The sequence below is a fragment of the Bubalus kerabau genome, chromosome 23 (assembly GCF_029407905.1).
Source record: "Bubalus kerabau isolate K-KA32 ecotype Philippines breed swamp buffalo chromosome 23, PCC_UOA_SB_1v2, whole genome shotgun sequence".
Taxonomy (NCBI): Eukaryota; Metazoa; Chordata; class Mammalia; order Artiodactyla; family Bovidae; genus Bubalus; species Bubalus kerabau.
In genome coordinates this window covers 30964993-30982098 of record NC_073646.1, presented here as the reverse complement: position 1 = coordinate 30982098, position 17106 = coordinate 30964993, and the positions used below count along the sequence as shown (strand labels likewise).

Genomic DNA, 17106 nt, shown 5'->3' with positions numbered 1-17106 from the left:
AAAATATATAGTGTAGTGATTAAGTGTTCTGGAGTCATACAGATTTTGATGATACTATTGATTAGTGATCTGTTTGACCCTGGGAAATTTAAATAATGTCTCTGCCTCAGTTAGGGCTTCCCTGGTGGCTCAGACAGTAAAGAGTCCGCCTACAATGCGGGAGACCAGGGTTTAATCCCTGGGTCAGGAAGGTCCCCTGGAAAAGGAAACGGGAGCCCATTCCAGTACTCTTGCCTGGAAAATCCCGTGGATGGAGGAGCCTGGCGGACTACAGTCCATGGGGTCACAGAGTGGGACACAAGTGAGCGACTGACACTTTAACTTTCTTTCTGCCTCAGTTCCCTCATTGTCAAGTGGAAATGGTTGTAACACTACCTTCCTCATTAGGATGATTGGGAGAGTAAATGAAATAATGTATGTAAGGCACTTGAGAGGCTGACGCAGAAGCACTTGACGCCTTTTATGTCATATTTTATTATTATTCTTAACACCTCGAAAGCAAGAGATACACTATTTTAGAATCAGGAACGATCCTTTCCGTTGAAGTTGGAAGTTTCACTGCGCTGTTGTGTTTCTCTCGTCTTACTTGGTCCCAGGCCAGGAGTGATCTAAAGTGGCCTCCCCCAGCAGCACGTGAGCAGAGCAGCGGCACCCTCTCTCTCAGTACGAGGTTGGTGGGTAGGACGATGAAGGGCTGCAGGCAGGGTAGGTTGGTTCCAGGGAGGATAACGTGAAGCAAACGGAGTCAGTATGGAAGTTTCCCAAGGTTGAAACCGTCCCAAAGCACAGCCCCGACCCCTCCTCCAGATTCAGGAAGGCAGGACTCCTTGTGGCTCCTTTATAAGTGGTTAAGAGCCAGATGGCATCATTTTAAAAAGGCATAACATGGGGCTTCCCTGGAGGTCCAGTGGTTAAGAATCCGCCTGCCAATGCTGGGGACACGGGTTCCATCCCTGGTCCAAGAAGATCCCTCATGCTGCAGCTGTTTGCCACAACTCCTGAGCCTAGAGCCCTCAAGCCACACAAGAGAAGCCGCCGCAATGAGAAGCCCACACCCTGCGACTGGAGAGCAGCCCCTGCCCGTCACCACCAGAGAAAGCCAGTGTGCAGCAGCGAAGACCCAGTGTGGCCAAAAATGACTAAATAAATTTTAAGAAAAAAAATAGGCATAGCATGCCTCTTTCAGTGTTGTAGATGCACCTTGGTCCTATTCTAGCCTTTCTTAACACATAGGAGCCCGTGTAGACTGACCACAGTAGTGGAGAGAGTTCCACGGCCTTCCTCCTCGCTTCTCACATGCTGAGTGGACATGTGGTAAAGAGAACTCCGGTATGACACTGAGCTGGGTGCTCTGTGGATCCCTTTGCTGCTGCTCCTTTAGAAACCAAGGCCATTCTTAGCAGAATCGAAAGCGGCAATAGAAGGGAAAGTGGATTTAACTGCAAAGCATCAGGTGCACGTCCAGCCATCTAACCAACCGGCCACCTGGTTCCCAGGCCTCCTCACACCCAGCTCTGAAAGCTGCAGAGGATGCCCAAACTCTCCCCACACTCAGCGTCTCAGCCCCTCTTTCAGGCATTTATGTGTCTGGCACTCGCTCCCAGGCGTCTCTGAGAACAAGGACAAACACCCAGGCTTCATGATATGCTGCCCTCTCCACCCACCAGTCCTCAGCAAGAGATGTGCGACACAACAGGTTCTCCCTGAATCTGTGAAGAACAGAATAAAAGCACTTGATCAATAACTGAGATCCGCGTGGCTATATTCATCCTCTCCCAAGCTCTACAGCATCAGATTTTTGTTCCTGTTGTTGTTGAATCAAAATTTTAGACTTTCAGAATTGATTCTGTTTTCTTAAAATTAATAACAAGTGACAGCCTGTATTTTATATATACCCCTGAAATGTGTAAAGCAATTAGGGAGAAGAGGGCTTCCTTCCCTAAGTGGATTTATGTTATATATGCAAACTCTATTAAAGGTAAACTCTGCTTTTCAATAAAATTAGCATTTTCCAGCAAGCCACTCTCTCCGTTGTATTTAAAGATCCCAGTGACTCATGGAAACTGCCGCTGTCGCTGTGATGGGAATGAAGGGTATTAGATCCGAGAAAGCTCAAACAGCCTGCAAATGAGAAGGAGCAGGGGGTATAGAAGGGTGGTCCAGCTCTCTGTTCTCAAGAGAAATAGAAGGGTACTCAACTGAGAGCCTTTATCACTTTCAGAGAAGCCTAAAGGGCAAAGGAAAGAGGAAATGAAGGTGCACAAAGGAATTAAAGAAGAGGAGAAATTGAAGTAAGGGGCAAATGTAAATATTTCAGTAGATGGAGACCATGAAGATTGCTGAGCAGGATGTTTAGCTGGAGACGACCAGGGTGACCCAGGTGCCTGCAAGAGCGTGTTGCAGCTGTGATATGTGACCTTGTTCTTCCAAAAGTATAAATACAACCTCTGCTGCTAAAGTAGTAATGATACTTCATGCCTTCAATATCAGGGGGCAAGGTTTTATATTTTGCTTAGGCTATTAGTTGACAGTTTTTTTGTTTTAACCTATCTAAAAAGTGTCTGGTTGTTGCATTGTCAGCCTCCATAAATTTTTTTTAACTTTTTGTTTTGTATTGGAGTATAGCCAATTAACAATGTTGTGATAGTTTTGGGTGGACAGCAAAGGGACTCAGCCATACATATACATGTATCTATTCTCTCCCAAACTCCCCTTCCATCCAGGCTGCCACATAACATTGAGCAGAGTTCCCTGTGCTATACAGTAGGTCCCTGTTGGTTAAAATTTCTGGTTTTCATGCTTAAAGGAAGACCCAGCCTTCTCAGACCATCATGTGTGCATGCTAAGTCACTTCAGTTGTGTTCAACTCTTTGTGACCCAATGGACTGTAGCCCGACAGACTCCTCTGTCCAAGGGACTCTCCAGGCAAGAATACCAGAGTGGGTTGCCATGCCCTTCTCCAGTGGAATCTTCCTGACCCAATGATTGAAGCCACATCTTCTGCATCCCGGGACGCCCTTTCACACCAGACCTCTCCCTTAAGAGGTTTCCTATTTCCTTCTTAGGACGTTCATCCATTCATGCAGCAAACATGGATGGGGCGCCTGTAGTGTGATAGGTACACTGCTAGATTCTGGGTGAAAAAAGGGGGTTAAAAAAAAAGTCTGCAGCCCCTTGTAATTTACCACTTAATGAGTCGCACTGCCATACTTGGTAGTATAGCCACGGCTGGAATAGCAGACTTGGAAGCTGGAAGGTAGAACAGAGTGAGGAGTGAGCTGGCTGCCGTGCATAAGAAACGCCAGTCTGGGCCAGCCCCTCTCTGAGGCATCTCTTCCCAGTGCACCGCCTGTGGGAATGTTATCAAAGGAATGCACACATCGTGTGAAGGGGAGCACCCCAGAGGTCTGTCCGGGGCTCCGGAGGCTTCAGAGGCTTCAGGTTGGGGCGGATGGCTCTCCTCCTCCGTGAGGCAGTTGCGATGTGTGGCACGGCAGCGAGAGCGGGTTTCTGTGTTCTGCGTGGTTCCCTTCCCACCGTCTCCAGTCTCTCGTTGGGCTCAGCCCCCGTGTTGCCATCTGCCAACAGAAGGTTGTTAGGGGCTTTCTGTCAACTCGAAAGGCTTCCTTTTCTCCAGCCAGTTTGGTCTTGCAGGTTTTTTGTTGTGCCGCCCAGCCACCCCTTCTTTCAAAGGCCTGTAGAACTGGGTCATGGCGTTGTCTGGTAGTCCTGACACAGGTTATGCTGCGCTGCGACTTTTCATGTACATTGCTTCTGGAATACTAAACTTGTTTCCAAACTAAATAGTTTCCAATGAGTATTTAATGGGGGTTTTTCATTTGAAATAGATTGAAAACAAGCCATTTCCTACTCCCATTTCAAACAAATTTTGGTCCAATTATTTTCCTTTTTTTTAACATAAAGTTAAATGGACTATTCTGCCCATCCCTGACTGAGCCGAACCATGATTTCTCTTGATTATGCTTTTATGCTGTGAATCGTAAGGCTCCAGAGACATAATGGACGTCTGTGGGAGAGTGGCAGCAATTTTTAAAATTCTGCCAGTGCTTGTCAGCTTTCACTCCGGCGCCTGCTGTGCAGGAAGAAAGCTCACCACCAAAAGAAAAAAAAAAAAAAATCTGCCAGCAAAACCAGCACTGTCCGCCTGTCCTGTGGGGTGGGGGCAGGGTGGGGCGGGGGTGGCACAGGGTTGAGCCTCTTTGCTACCAGTCTATGTAGGGCATGCACTCAGCCACCAGGGAAGCCCAGTTTCCAACCATCCAGCCCTCCTCCTCCCCCCATCCTCCAGTCATTAGCTTTTTGTGATGTTGAAGGTTTCTCTTTCTTTCCCTGCCTCATTTTTCTTCATTTCACTTGGACCATGGCCTCGGGGGAGAGGAACAACTCTTGGCACCCAGCCTTCCCCTCGGTCCTCTACCTCTAGCAGCCTAACAAAATAGAAAATGGAGCACCCTGCAGGTCCTCTTCTTGGGTGGTGGGGTTACTTGTTGTTTTGCTTTTTGGATGGAGGTGTGGTCATCATCTTGGATTTGCAAAAGGTTCCAGAAAACTCAGGAGAGGAAAGTACTTCTTGCTTTCAGCTCTGTCTCTAGTCAGGGCAGCTGCCCGTCCCCACAGCAGGTAGGCAGCGGAGTCTTGGGCACTGCCTTTTAATGGGGACAGTTCCTTTGCTCTCACCCAGCAGTGCCAAGAATTTAGCCCCACTGAAGAAAAAGAGCCCTTCCTCCCAGCTGCCAATCGAGGAAGTACAGATGCTGTCTTGGATTTTGGAGAAAACCCTTTATGCCTGCCCGGAAGTCTTTGGTGCAGGAGCCATCAGGGCTTTGGCTTTGAGGAGAGGTGGAGGATGGCCCGCTCTGTTTAGTGGCTTCTCCCTTGGCTTTCTGCTGCTGTGTTCGGTTCTCAGTGTTGCTCTCCGCCTGCCTTGTTGGGCTCACACCTTCCCACTAGCACCCAGCAGAGATGCACCACCTCCTTGTTCTGGGGAGGCAGACACATCTCAACTCAAAACACCACTCAGCTTTCCTGCCAAAGCGCGACTGTGGTGCATCTGCCAGCGTCTCCCTGGGACCCTGGCAGAGGTGCAGCGCAGAGGCCGCAGGTGACTTCGTTTGCCTTTGTAGACGTCTTCAGCATCACCAGGAGGAAGCGACCTGGCCTCTGCCTGAACCTCCTATGCAGGAAAGCTTAGCCCTGAGCAGGTGCCATAAGGGTCGGTGTGTGTGTGTGTGTGTGGGTGTGTATGTGTGTGTATGTCCTGAGCAGGTGCCATAAGGATGTGAGTGGGTGTGTGTACTGCCTAGTCGTGTCCAGGTATGCCTGCCAGGCTCCTCTGTCCATGGAATTCTCCAGGCAAAAATACTGGACTTGGTTGTCATTCCCTTCTCAAGGGAATCTTCCCAACCCAGGGATCAAACCTGGGTCTCCTGCATTGCAGGCAGATTCTTTACTGTCTGAGCCATCAGGGAAGCCTACCACAAGGATACCTCTCATCCACTTAGACTTTCCCACTATGTGACGTGAAGCCTGTTACATTCTCCCATTGATTCTGTCCCTCCTGGATTCACAAAGACCAGATTGAGTCTCCTTGCTACCCACAATCCCTCTAGACATTTGAAAGTAATTACATATTCTTAACTCAGTCTTTCTTCTCCAGGCCTACCTTCATGTTTCTTTTCTTTTTTTTTAACTTTGGTATATAAATATATGATGAGACTTCACTGGCCATTTCCCTCCTGCTGTGTTTCATCCCTAGAGTAATGTGCTTATTCATGTTAATAGTCATTATCTATATTCTTTGATAAAAACTTCTTTTTGTTCTGTTTTCTTTTAGTTATTCAGTGTTGCAACTTCAGTTGGGTTTATATATCTTTTTTCAGTTCATTTTTATTGGAGTATAATTACTTTACAGTGTTGTTTACTTTCTGCTGTATTGCAAAGTGAATAAGCTATATGTATACATATAGCTCTTTTTTGGATTCTCCTCTTTTTTGGATTTCCTTCTCATTTAGGTCACCACAGAGCATTGAGTAGAGTTTCCTGTGCTATACGATGGGTTCTCATTAGTTATCTATTTTATACATAGTATCAATAGTATATGTATGTCAATCCCAATCTCCCAATTCATCCCACCCCCTTTCCCCTATGATATCCCTATGTTTTATCCTCTACATCTGTGTCTTTATTTCTGTTTTGTAAATAAGGTCATCAATACCATTTTTCTAGACTCCACATATATGTGTTAATATATAGTGTTTGTTTTTCTCTTTCTGACTTACTTCACCCTGTATGACAGTCTCTAGGTCCAACCACATCTCTTCAAATGGCACAGTTTCGTTCCTTTTTATGGCTGAGTAATATTCCATTGTTTTATATGTACAATATCTCCTTTATCCATTCTTCTGTTGATGAACATATAGGTTGCTTCTGTGGCCATGCTCATGGTTCTTGGCTTCCCAAACTGTGTCATTCTAGTGTCTGTGTTCCTGGCATCCCTGGCTTGTTAGCTCTTCAATCTGGGATCAGCCTGAGGACAGCAACTACCACTGCATTTGACAGAGACCCACGCTACCGTTTAGGGGTGTGGCTTTCCTGGTGGTTTACCAGAAATACTCGTTTATTCCAAACTTACTTTGAATCTTTCTTCACACATATCATTGTTCAGCATATTCGCCCCACCTTCATGGGTGCATTTCTGACGAACTCTGTGTGCAGACTGTAGTTATTCCTGATTAAAGGTCATTTTACTGGGATAAGATGGATTTCACCCATTGCTGTAGTCTGTTAAGATGTTTTGGATCTGTGTTTCATGGTCCAGCATACCACCATTTCCCACTTCATGTCGTATGAACATTCTGTTCAGCTGCTACATGTGCGAGACATTGTGCTCAGCCTGGGGATACAGCAGGAACACGATAAGCACCGACACCCCCTCCAGAGAACTCACTGGGGCAGACAGTGCATGAGACGGGAAATCCAGAAGCGCAGAAGAAAGGTGCCTGACAACGGCAGTATCTGCGAGCGGGAGTCCACCACAAGAAGAACCCAGGATTAACGTTCCAGGCAGGGGCCAAAGCCTGGTGTCTGTGGGCCTCGGATAATGCCTGCCATCCCCATTGGTTGCTAATATGACTGATAGAATGAAAAGAAATTCCCACTGGAGACCTTCATCGTCTCCCTGTGGGCACATCAAACATTTATGAACTCACCTAATTCCATTTCTGTCCCGACCACATCTCTCCCTCCTGACCATTTGAACTGCACGGGAAAGCTCATTTATATCCCACTGAGTACAGGCCTGTCCTGTCTACACGATTTTCCGAGTTTATCAGTCTCATGCCCGATGAAAAAGTTTCATTCTGATGACTCGCTCTTCATAACCCATGTGGGGTTCCACCGTTTTCCTCCCTAAGACGTCACCAGCTATCATCCTGATCATTTGTTTTCTTTGCCAAGTCACTAGTTAAGGGAGTAGGTTAGTGGCACAGTGGTATCTAGAACCCCAGTGTCCAGACTCCTGGTCCAGAGATCTTTCCTTCCCACCTCTCTGCCCTCCCTGCAGCCCACCTCTTAACAGCAGACATCACATGAGGCTTCTGAGAGCATGTGCTTGGGCCCTGCCATGCAGACCTGGAGCCAGCAAGCCAGGCAGGCCATTGGAGAATGGGAGGAGAGGTCCCCTGCTCCCAGACACTGCTTCTGCCTGGCTGTTGGCTTCTACCTCCTCAGGAGGCCTGGGAGTAGACAGCTTGTGTGATGCTCTATTTTTTTTAATTATTTTTCTTAAATTTTTAAACAAGTAGCTGTATTTTATTTTATTTTAATTGACTGCACTCATTCTTAGTTGCAGCATGTGGGATCTAGTTCCCTGACCAGGGATTGAACCCAGGCCCCCTGCATTGGGAGCTCCGAGTCTTAGCCACTGGACTGCCAGGGAAGTCCCTTGTGTGATGCTTTATAGTGAACAAAACACTCTGCTATTCATTTTCTCCTTTATGTCTCACATCATCCCCATGGAGTCAGTGGAGAAATCGTTTGGCTTCCATTGTGTACATGGGGCTCAAACAGTAAAAGAGACTTGGCCCCAGTCACCAGACTATACCAAATAGCCCAGCTCTGGTGCCCGAGCACCTTCAGGTTTCTCTCCTCTCCTTCTTTATATCAACGATGACATCAACTCCCTGACCTCTCCCCTCTCCAGAATGCTGGCTGGGTGATTGGGTAAGTGAATATAAATAGGAAAAAATAGATTGCATTCCAAGCACTAAGTAGGCAAGATAACTGACCACTGATGCCACACTACGGGCCTTTAGAGTGTTTTCCTGACACTCTCCAGCTAAGAAGGAACACGGACAAGTGACACCAGCGATCCCGAGGCTTTACCCAACTGTCTTGTAGGAACAAGCCCAGTGTGAGTTATTCTAAGCCGGATGACAGGACTGGAATTCAGTAATGTTTCAGAGGTACTTTTAGATCCAAGTAGAGGAGGAGTGTTGTAAAGAGCTCTATAAAAATGGTTTAAAATAACACATTGAGGGAGAGAGGAAGCAGAAGCACAGACAGACCTGAGTTGTCTCAACCTGAGCAGGCTTACCACTAACAAACTGGGTTTGCTGAAACCCCCGTGGTGCTGGGCCTAGCAACACCTTTGGACTGCTCCTAGGCTCAAGAACCAAGAGCCTTTTCCTGCTGAGGGATGTAAATTGTCCAGATCCTTTACGTGTGAATTAGAAATAAGCCAAGGCAGGACTTCCCTGGTGGTCCAGTGGTTAACAATCTGCCTGTCAGTGCAGAGGACATGGGTTGGATCCCTGGTCCAAGAAGATCCCACAAGCCATGGAGCAGCCAAGCTGGAGTGCCTCCACCGCTGAGCCGGAGCCCATGGTCCCCAACAAGAGAAGCACACCGCAACTGGAGAGCTGCCCTCACTTGCCACAACTGGAGAAAGCGGGCACGCAGTGAAGACTCAGCACAGCCGAAAATAAATAAGAAACAGGCCAAGGCAGATGTCTTCCTAACTCGTGTGGAGTGTCTTGGTAGTGGCAAAGACCGTCAGCATTTTTCTAGGACTTGCTGAGTCTCTGAAGTCTACTAGAATTCCGGAATTGAGGGTTCCTTTGTTTCTTAGCAAGAGCTAAGGGACAAGTTCTCTGTCTTTCAGTCCTTGGTGAATGAGACCTTGAGACTTCATAATTAAAATGGGTTTAATAGAGGCCAGAAGCGGGGATATCTGCCCCAGTAAGCAGGCATCTCCTGTCAGTAGGAGTGTGTGTCCTTTGTATTTAAACAGTTTCTCCAAAAGGCTCTAAATGAGATTTGGGACTTAAACAAGATTTGGTGTGATTTGCTAATTACCCAAGTTACTATTACCTGATTAACACAGGAATCCTAATAGTCTGTTGCACTGCCTTTCTTCCGGGTGCCAGGAGGCCTGACATCTGTCACCTGCTCACTTGGAGGCATTTTAATTAACCCAAATTATGTATGTCTTTTCTGCTTCATAATTTGGTGCCTGGATTTTATATTTAAAAGTTAATAGCTACCTAAAGGATGGTGGCTGCCAAAATACAAGGAGCGAGTTCCTGCCAGATCTGTCTGTGGCTGAGAAGCAAGTGGATATCTTGGTTTATTCCAAGTAGTCAGAGTGGGAAATTATGCACTGGATGCTAAGGAGGGCCTCAAAGTGACCAGCCACCAGGAATGAACACCCTTTAATCTCACTTTGCCTGACTGGCCCTGGCAAAGGCCCCTGACACAATGATGTTGTAACTGGAAGGGTTGGAACTAGAGGAATTAAATTTCTTTCTCCATGTCATGCAGGAGGCCAGGCCTACAGTTTGGATTTTTAAAATAATAATAATAATCAGTCGTGTCCGACTCTTTGTGACCCCATGGACAGTAGCCCATTAGGCTTCTCTGTCCTAGGGATTCTCCAGGCAAGAATACTGGAGTGGGTTGCTATTTCCTTCTCCAGGGGATCTTCCCAACCCAGGGATTGAACCCAGGTCTTCTGCATTGCAGGCTGATTCTTTACCATCTGAGCCACCAGGGAAGCCCCAGTAATAATGACTTTCCTCTTCTGACCACCAGAAGACCTGCAGTTCAGAAGTGCAGTGGCAGTGTGATACAGCCATCCAGGTGAGAGTCTCTGAAGCTTTCCCTGGAGATCTGAATGGCTTCGGGGTGTGCCAGTGGGCTTGCTCTATACAGCAACTGGTAACAGTCTTTCCCTCAAATCAGGGTGACTTATTTACCTTGTTCTGAGTTCTGAAGCTTGTCCATGTGCTGAAAGGGCTGAACATCATCCAAGTCTGAGGCCTATGTTCTTTGTGACCAGACTCTTTTCTCCTAAAACAGGCAAGGTGGTGCTGTTGGTAAAGAACCCCCCTGCCAGTGCAGGAGACATAAGACACTGATTCGATCCCAATATCAGGAAGATCCCCTGGAGAAGGAGATGGCAACCCACTCCAGTATTCTTACTGAAATCATGTATACATTGTGAAAGGATCCAGTTAATTAATACATTCATCACCTTATTTACATATGTATTTATGTATGTGTATGTATTTTTTGCAAGAATATTTAAATTCTACTCTCCCAATAAATTTCTTATTCAGCCATGAGAAAGAAAGAAATGCTGCCATTTGGTTCATGGATAGACCTTGAGGGCACTTTGCTAAGTGAAATAATCCTTATTTCACAGAAAAACAAATACTATATATCACCTATATATGAAATCTTTAAAAAAAAAAAGTCAAACTCAAGAAATAGCAGAAAAGTGGTTGCCAGGGACTGCAACTGGGGGATGAAGAGAAAAAAGATAAGTTGGTTTAAAAAAAATAAAGGTATACCTTTTAGTTATAAGATGAATAAGGTCTGAGGAAAGTGAAAGTCACTCAGTCGTGTCTGACTCTTTGCAACCCCATGAACTATACAGTTCATGGAATTCTCCAGGCCAGAATACTGAAGTGGGTGGCCTTTCCCTTCTCCAGGGGATCTTCCCAACCCAGGGATGGAACCCAGGTCTCCCACATTGTAGTTGGATTCTTTATCAGCTGAGCCACCAGGGAAGTCCAAGAATACTGGAGTGGGTAGCCTATCCCTTCTCCAGCAGATCTTCCTGACCCAGGAATCGAACTGGGGTCTCCTGCATTTCAGGCGGATTCTTTACCAGTTGAGCTGCCAGGGAAGCCCAAGATCTGTGGATCTAGTGTTAAATGTGGTTGCTACAGTTCAGAAAGCTTCATTTTATATTTCTTCTTTTGCTTTGTTGTTTTCTGTTTTGATTTCTTTTCAAATGAGATTATGTTGTACATATTATTTACCAACTTGTTTTAACAGCTTTGTTCAAATATAATTTATATGCCAGAAATTCACCCATACTAAGCATACAATTAAATTAGTTTTAGTAAATTTACAGGGTTGCATAACCACAATTCAGTTTTAGAACATTTTTGTCCCACCAGTAAAATCCCTCATGAGCACCTGCAGCCTGTCGCCTTTATCACCCTCAGTCCCAGGCAGCCACTAATCCACTTTCCGTCTCTGTATGTTTGCCTTTTCTGAACATTTTGTAAAGACAGAATCATACAGTACATAACCTTTTGCATCTTCTTTTGTTTAGCATAATGTTTTCAGGGGCATCTGTGTTGCAGAGCGTATTAGTAGTTTATTCCCCTTTATTGTTAAATAGTATTCCACTGAATGGATATACCATATTTTATTTACCCGCTCACCGGTTAAAGAGCATTCGTTTCTACTTCTGCCTTTTTTTTTCTTTTTTGGTTGTGCGTAGCCCTTGCTGCTGTGCAGGCAAGCTTTCTCGTGGTAAGTGGGGGCCGCCTTTTAGTTGTGGTGCAGAGGTTTCTCGTTGCAGTGGCTTCTCTTGTTTTGGAGCACAGGCTCTGGGCGCATGGGCTTCAGGAGTTACAGCTCAAGGGTTCTGAAGCACAGGCTCAGTAGATGTGGTGCACAGGCTTAGTTGCTCTGTATGCGGCGGCATGTGGAGTCTTCTCAGACCCGGGATTGAACTTGTGTCCGCTGCACTGGTAGACGAATTATTATCCATGGTACCATCAGGGAAGTCCCTTTTGGCTGTTATTAATAATGCTGCCATAACATTTACATATAAATCTTTGCGTGGATATATGTTTTCATTTCTCCTGCTAGATACATAGGAATGAATTGCTGGATCATACAGTAAATTTCAGTTTAATTATTTTGAGATACTGCCAAATTGTTTTCCAAAGTGGCTGTACCATTTTATTAATGTTACCCCAGTAACCTATGAGGGTTCTGATTTTTCCACATTCCCACCAACATTTGTTATTGCCTGTCTTTGTGATTATAGCCATCCTATGAATAGGAAGTGGTATTGCACTGTGGTTTTTAACCTGCATTTCCTAATGACTAATGATGCTGAACATCTTTTCAGGTGTTATTACCCATTTGTATGTCTTCTCTGATGAAACACTGTTCAAATCTTTTGCCCATTTATCATATTTGGTGGTTTGTCTTCTTAGTATTGACTTTTAAGAGTTCTTTATATATTTTTGTTAAAAGTCCCTTATCTGATATATAATTTGCAAGCATTTTCTCACAATCCACAGGGCTTCCCTGGTGGCTCAGATGGTAAAGAATCCGCCTGCAGTGCAGGAGACCCAAGTGCGATCCCTAGGTTGGGAAGATCCCCTGGAGAAGGGAATGGCAACCCACTCCGGTATTCTTACCTGGACAATTCCATGGACAAAGGAGTCTGGCGGGCAACAGTCCATGGGGTCCGTGAGGAATCAGACACGACTGAGCCACTAACACCTCACTTTCTCCCAGTCAGTGACTTGACTTTTCATATTCATAATGGTGTCTTCTGAAGTAAAAAGTGTTTAATTTTGATGAAGTCCCATTTGTCCATTTTCTTCTTTTATAGATTATACTTTTGTTGTTGTTATCTAAGAAACCTTTGCATAATACAAGGTCACAGAGACTCTCATCTATTTTCTTTTGAAAGTTTTATAAGTTTAGCTCTTACAATTAAATCTGTGTGATCCAGTTGATCTTTGTGTATGATATGGAGAGTCTAAATTAATCTTATTGCATGTGGATATTCACTTGTCCCAGAACTCTTTCCTATTTAAATCCCCTGGCACTTTTGTCAAAGTCAGTTGACTATAAATATAAGGATTTATTTCCAGACTCCTGATTCCTTTACCTTTGATCTATACATCTATTCTCTGTCATACCAGACTGTCTTGATTTCTGTGTCTTTGGGTAGGATGTTTTGAAATTGGGAACTGTGCGTCCTCCAACATTCTTCATCTTTTTTAAAAGATTATTTTGACTATTTTGGCTCCTTTCCATTTCCAAATAAATTTTAAGATCATCTTGTCAATTTCTACCCAGAAAAGGTCTGCTGGTATTTTGATAGGGATTGCATTTAATCCCCAGATCAATTTGGGTAGAACTGCCATCTTAACAACATTGAGTCTTCCAAGCCATGAATATGGAATGTCTATCCATTTATTTAGATCTTCTTTAAATTCTCTAAGTGTTTTGTATTTTTCAGAGTACAAGTCTTATACTTTTTTGTTAAATTTATTCCTAAGCATTCGTGTCTTCTGTGGTGTTGTGAGAGGAATTTTTAAAATTTCTTTTTGAATTGTTCATTGATATATATATAGAAATGTGATTGAGTTTCACATGTTGATCTTATATCCTGTGATTTTGCCCTATTTGCTTATTAGTTCTAATAACAGTAAACTGGTAGTTGTTTTGTGGGTTCCCCTGGATTTTCTATGTATGGGATCAGGCCATCTGTGAATAACCACATTTTGGCATCCTCCTTTCCCATATGGATGCCTTTTATTTCCTTTCCTTGCATGACACAGAATTTTAGGGGCTAAACTCACCTAATGTCCTGGCAAATTTCCATGGTTATGCTCATAGTACGGATGAGGGGACAAGTTGCCAACTCGCACAGTTTCACATGAGCCTCGTGGAGGTGGAGGAAGCATTGGTGACTGCTATAGCAGAGGAGTAGAAATGCCACTTGGCACAGACGTGTGGTTTCTTGATTTTCCTCTTAGTGGGTGGTTCTTTCAGCAACCTGACCAGAGAAGATGTGAAAACCTCTGAAACGAGCTTGAAAGAGCCCTGAGCAGGCAAAGATAGATGCCACACATCCTCCAAGCTCATTTATGTAACCCACTGGAAAAATCCCTGATCTGTGCAGAACCTCATCCCCGAGCCTACATGTTGTTTTAACAAGCATGGCTATTTGGCTTTCTAGGCTTTTTTTGTTTTGATTTTTTGTTTGGCATGGTTTTTTGTTTTTTTTTTTTTTGTTTTTTTTTTTTGTAACTGTGCTTTAGGAAGAGTGTTGGAGAAAAGACAAACCAAGAGCTGAACTCAAAGGACACCAGAAAATGAAAGGAGGATAGCTAACAGTGAGGGAAGACATTGAGAAACCATCAAACACTCCACATACATTTCATGGACTCCGGCTAGTGCAAGCCTTGTGCTCACAAAGTTAAAATCACCACTAGCAAGTCAACTGAAAGCAACTCTTCAGTCTTCATGGGCTGCGAGGGCATCAGCCAAGCAAGCCAAAATTCCAGTTGGCCCATCCATTTCTTCTGTGGCTGACAAATCAGACTCCAGTGCAATACTTTGTAACTTTCACCATGTTTGTTAGCATGAACCCATTGTTCTAGTTTTTCAGGATCTCTTTGGATTCCCTTTCTGGGGTTTGTGCCAAAGATTAATAACTAGGTCAAACAGTTATTTCTCACAGAGAATATAACTGCCTGTCCTCACAAAAGTTAAACCCCATTCACTGTAGAATGAACACATTAGCTCCCATAGTTTTGTTTTGTTTTCTCCCATAGCCTTTTTAAAAGATCCTTATCAAGGAATATTAGGAAAAGGTACCCAGCAACAAAATAAAAAAACCTGCCATCTAGCCAGGCTTCTCGTTGTTGGAGTGGGAATTTACAGGTAAACAAGGGAAGAGGTTATACTGATTCACGTGGAAGTAGATCCATCAGAGACATCAGTATGAGCTCATGTTTAGGTACAGATGGTTGCGCATAGAACTATTTATAGATCTGTGACTGCCCACACATATGTTTCTGTACGTTGTCAGCTGAGAGGGCCTAAAAGAAAGGACACCCCAGTAGCAATAAGCACACCTTCATCTGGATCTTGGTTTCTAATACCATTCTCCAATGAAAAGAAGAATAGATGATAAGGAAAATGGCCAGCTGTAGGATTAGGGCAGGAGATACACAAGATGAGCCCAGAGAAATGTAGAATGCCAGAAGGCAAGAAAGTGCTGCAAAAGAAAAAAAAATGAATGGAGATATGTCACAGGCTTCCTAGGAGTCAACTGAAAGAGTCCCTAGTGGCTAAACCTGGAGCAATTTGAGTAAAACAACAAATAAAGTAACATGGCATTTTGACCCACAGTATAACTACCCATAATGCCATACTGATTATAAATAAATTAATAAATGTAGGAGAATAGGTAAACCTTTCATGCAGAAGAATTCCAAAGAACGTTTGTAAAAACTCTACTCTTAAGAAGGGGAAACCTAACTCCCCTCTCCTTAAATCCGGTTTGTGCATATTGACTTCCGAAGAATGTAGTATGGAATTTCCCTGGTTGTCCAGTAGTTCAGAATCCACCTGCCAGTGCAGGGAACATAGGTTCAATCCCTGCTCCAGGAGCATTCCACATACTGCAGGGCAACTGAGCCCACAGCCATAACCACTGAGCCCACGAGCCACAACTAGTGAGGCCGTGCATAGAGCCCGGGCTCCACAAGAGAAGCCAGTACTGCGGGAAGCCCACGCACAGCAGTAAAGACCCAGAATAGCCAAAACAATCAGTAAATTAAAGAACAACAACAAAGAATACAATATGAATGAGCAGGGGCTTGCTGTACAGGGAGACAGCTGACAAACACGACTTCAGACTGGTGATCAAGGTCAACGTCAGTAGTCATAAACCATGTTGATAGTATATACTCTTGATATTATTAACGATGTTTTTATCTCTGTGATCTTCCTCGCCAAAACCTTTATGTTCAGTCTTATTATAAGAAAAAAAAAAAATCAAACACATTCCAATAGTGGAATAGCCGATAAAATCCAAAAAACTGTTAAGGTCATCATAATCGAGGAAATTCAGACAAACTGCCCCAGCTCAGAGGAGCCCAAGGAGACGTGACGCGTAACTGTAATGTGGTCTCGTGAGTAGGATCCTGGAACAGAAAAAGGATACTAAGTAAACACTAAGGAAATTGAAATAATGTACGGGCTTAGGACTTACCTGGTGTTCCAGTGGTTAAGACTTTGTCTTCCGATACAGGGTTGTTGAGTTTGATTCCTGGTTCAGGAACTAAGGTCCCACATGCCTCATGGGCAAAATATCAAAACACAAAACAGAAGCAATGTTATAACAAATGCAATAAAGCCTTTAAAAATCAGATCAGATCAGATCAGTCGCTCAGTCGTGTCCGACTCTTTGCAACCCCATGAATCACAGCACGCCAGGCCTCCCTGTCCATCACCAACTCCCGGAGTTCACTCAGACTCATGTCCGTCGAGTCAGTGATACCATCCAGCCATCTCATCCTCTGTCGTCCCCTTCTCCTCTTGCCCCCAATCCCTCCCAGCATCAGAGTCTTTTCCAATGAGTCAACTCTTCGCATGAGGTGGCCAAAGTACTGGAGTTTCAGATTTAGCATCATTCCTTCCAAAGAAATCCCAGGGCTGATCTCCTTCAGAATGGACTGGTTGGATCTCCTTGCAGTCCAAGGGACTCTCAAGAGTCTTCTCCAACACCACAGTTCAAAAGCATCAATTCTTCGGCACTCAGCCTTCTTCACAGTCCAACTCTCACATCCATACATGACCACAAGAAAAACCATAGCCTTGACTAGACGAACCTTTGTTGGCAGAGTAATGTCTCTGCTTTTCAATATGCTATCTAGGTTGGTCATAACTTTCCTTCCAAGGAGTAAGCGTCTTTTAATTTCATGGCTGCAGTCACCATCTGCAGTGATTTTGGAGCCCAGAAAAATAAAG

General features: G+C 44.5%; 1 protein-coding gene and 1 long non-coding RNA gene across 5 annotated transcripts in view; one reads left to right on the top strand and one right to left on the bottom strand.

Moving 5' to 3' along the window:
* AUTS2 (activator of transcription and developmental regulator AUTS2) overlaps positions 1-17106 on the top strand; it is a 1208818-nt gene that overhangs the window by 947413 nt on the left and 244299 nt on the right. The gene's annotated exons all lie outside the window — the stretch shown is intronic.
* LOC129638201 (uncharacterized) lies at positions 596-16432 on the bottom strand. Its single transcript, XR_008707733.1, has 3 exons — positions 16349-16432; positions 10275-10368; positions 596-694 (listed from the first exon to the last, which is right to left on the bottom strand). It is a non-coding gene; the product is annotated as an uncharacterized LOC129638201 (long non-coding RNA).